This window comes from Chrysemys picta, unplaced genomic scaffold (assembly GCF_011386835.1).
Source record: "Chrysemys picta bellii isolate R12L10 unplaced genomic scaffold, ASM1138683v2 scaf5026, whole genome shotgun sequence".
Lineage (NCBI taxonomy): Eukaryota > Metazoa > Chordata > Testudines > Emydidae > Chrysemys > Chrysemys picta.
In genome coordinates this window covers 1-3,067 of record NW_027057726.1, presented here as the reverse complement: position 1 = coordinate 3,067, position 3,067 = coordinate 1, and the positions used below count along the sequence as shown (strand labels likewise).

The window sequence follows — 3,067 nt, the reverse complement described above, 5'->3', positions numbered from 1 at the left end:
AGCTCATCCCTAGTTCTTTTGACCGAAAACAGAGTTAGTTAAATTACGGCTCTCTAAACGTAACTGAACATAATCATCAGGGCCTACTCTACCATTAACGTCATCGCGCACTAACTGTATTCCCCGCTGTATGGCTTCAACAACCTGCTGAGCTGAATTTATTTGCTCAAGATTGACAAAACGAAATTCCTCACAATACACCGACCCCCCAAATCTGGATAATTCACATTGCCAACTTCTAACTCTCTCCATATACACCTCGGCATTTTCGGGGTTACTTGGGGGTTCCTCTACGGGATCATTAGCGGCATCTTCTACATCAGATGCTATTTGAGAGTCAGACTCTGAGGCGCCTCCATGAGGGTCATTGGGAGTAGAACGGGACCTGTCTAGAGAGCCCTCTAGGGAATTTGCTAAACCAGAGTCTGATTCCGCCTCCCCATTTTCAGACAAGCCAGTTTGAGAGCCTCCAGTCGGGGGCATCTCTTTTTGTTTTTGTTTTTTTTCCTCATTACCTCTTTAGCCCTTTTTAAAATTTTTACAACAACCCAGGCCTGGAACTTTTTGGCAGCCATCTGCTTATCCCCCAAGCACTGTCCCCTCTTTTGTTTACACATGAGCTGATGTGTACCCTGGAGGGTGCCCCTTTTAGCCAGGCCCCTTTTCACGACTAGTCATCCCTGCTCAGAGCCACCCTTTCCAGCCCTCATGTTTTTCAGCATGGTTCTGAACAAAGCATCATATTTTTCCCATTTCTTTCTAGAATCCCGTTCTTTTAGACTACCCGAGGATACAGCCTCCATCACTTTTCTGAGGGAAGCATCAAACCCTCCTTAAATACTAGAATATGGGGAAGCTGTGACGAGCTTATGGTTTTGGGAGAATGGTTTGTCAGTTCTTGGTTTTTTAGTCACAACCCCTAGAGCGCATGCTCCGGGTTTGTGAATGTGGGCATTTTCGCTCACAGTTTCCCCAGGGCTTGGTGTGGTGGTGGCCGCTGAGGAACTAGAGTGCTGATTGTGTGATTGCGATACCTCAGCATCGCAGCAGCTTTTAGTCCTTGGTTTTTTAAAGGCAGCCCCTAGAGCGCATGCTCCGGGTTTGCGCACATTCAGAACCCCTAGAGTGCGTGCTCTGGGTTTGTGAATGTGGGTGTTTTTGCTCACAGTTTCCTCAGGGCTTGGTGTGGTAGTGGCCACTGAGGAACTGGAGTTGTGGTGGAATGGTTGTTTTTTACCAGAGTCTTTTGTTTTGTCCTTGGGTTTGACGTATATAAAGTTTGGACCGCCCGGGTGCTTCAGCTGCACTCCTATGCTGGTTTGCGTTGTTAAAGGTCTCAAAGCAGATTCCTGGTTCGTTGGTAATTCTGGAGGAGATGTCCTTGTAGCTCTGACTACTGCATTGTCAGAAGAGTTGCCCAGGCCTATGAGGGGGAAAACAACAACAACAACAACATTTTACAAAACTGAACTTTACCATCTCTCACCCACACCTCTGTATTTACTTAAAATACAAAACCTCATAGAACAACCAAACCAATAAGCAAAATATATTTACCGGGCTTCATCCATCCATCAGTGACTGATGCTGGTGAATTTTCCTTTTCAGCTGTCTTTCCTTTTTCTTTTCACCTTGTTTTCCCTCTGGTCTAAGGATCTCATGTTTTGACTGTACTGTGGAGCAAACAACAACATTATTATAAAACACATGAAACCGTCTTGTAAACATACATATACATATTACACACACACACACACACAACAGCAGCTTTATAAAACACACCAAACCAAGTTTGCAGCCAGACACTTTTCAAAAACCCACATGCATTTAAAAGCCTGTTGCAAAAAAATAAATAAATAAATAAAGTTACCTTCCACTATGGGATAAAGTGTTGCAGGCACATGCTTGTTCTGTTCCCCCTCGTGTGTGTTTGGGCCTTCAGGTTCAAGAACAAGGAAAAATGTTAGTTAGTATTACCCTAATCCCTATACAGCCTGTGGAGTACTTTTTTTTTTTTTTAAATTCAACAGTATTAAGCACAACTATAGTTAAAATGGTTTTAACCTTGGCCTGGTGGTAAAATGCAGTTTAAAGTTACTGGTTCCACGCTAAACAGATCACACTGCAATAAACACAGGCACCATTATTTACTAAGACAGCCTGGGCAAAGAGTGGCATTATATAATATATAGTTTCAGAGTTAAAAACAGCAAGTCTTACCTCTTTTTGCAGTCCAGCAGCTATTCAAGAAAGTTTTCTGTTGAAAAGAACAAGCTCCAGCATACCTGAGGTTTTTATACCATCTTAGCCCATTGTTTCCAACAGACTTCAACACAGTTGCTAACAGGTTAATTTAATCACCCCTCCCATAGCATTCCCTTTTGTGATCTGGGGTAGTGAAACCATTTTGTCTGCACAACAGGGCTCCCCCCCCCGCTTTAAGTTAAAATACATTTGTGTCTTTCTTACAGTATTAAACAGTACCCATTTCCAAGTGGGGGCCCTTTGCAGATATCAATGAATGTCTTGGGGGTTGGTTGTTTTTTAAAACATGTTTCTTTCATGCTTAAAGTTTGGGGTGTGGGGTTGTTGCCTAGAAAGAATGACCCATAGCATTCAACCAAGTCCTGGGCCATATTTAAACTGTCCAATAGCGTTCCACCAACCCCAGGGGTTATATTTAAACTGTCCAATAGCATCTGTGAATTCCTGAGGTTTAATTTCATTTCATATTAAGCAGAACTCACCATCCACCCCCAGCCACCCCTTACTATGGGTGAACTCCCATCAAATGTAACCCTATAGCAACGAGGGTAAGTAATTGCAGTCACCCTGGCTATTCAGTGAGGGGGGTGTGTGTGGTTAAACCCATTTAGCTCAACAGACTAAGGATAGCTCTGTGGTTTAAGTATTGGCCTGCTAAGCTCAGGGTTGTGAGTTTAAGTCTTGAGAGGGCTACTTAGGGATCTGGGGCAAAATCAATATTTGGTCCTGCTAGTAAAGGCAGTTCTATGAGATAGATATATCTCCATATTAACTCTATTGTCTGAACTAGCCTTGTTTGTTT

The 3,067-nt window shown here is 43.1% G+C and overlaps 1 long non-coding RNA gene across 1 annotated transcript; it reads right to left on the bottom strand.

Moving 5' to 3' along the window:
* Positions 1-22: 22 nt before the first annotated feature.
* LOC135980612 (uncharacterized) lies at positions 23-1,967 on the bottom strand. Its single transcript, XR_010597594.1, has 3 exons — positions 1,871-1,967; positions 1,558-1,673; positions 23-1,423 (listed from the first exon to the last, which is right to left on the bottom strand). It is a non-coding gene; the product is annotated as an uncharacterized LOC135980612 (long non-coding RNA).
* Between the last annotated feature and the right edge of the window lie 1,100 nt (positions 1,968-3,067).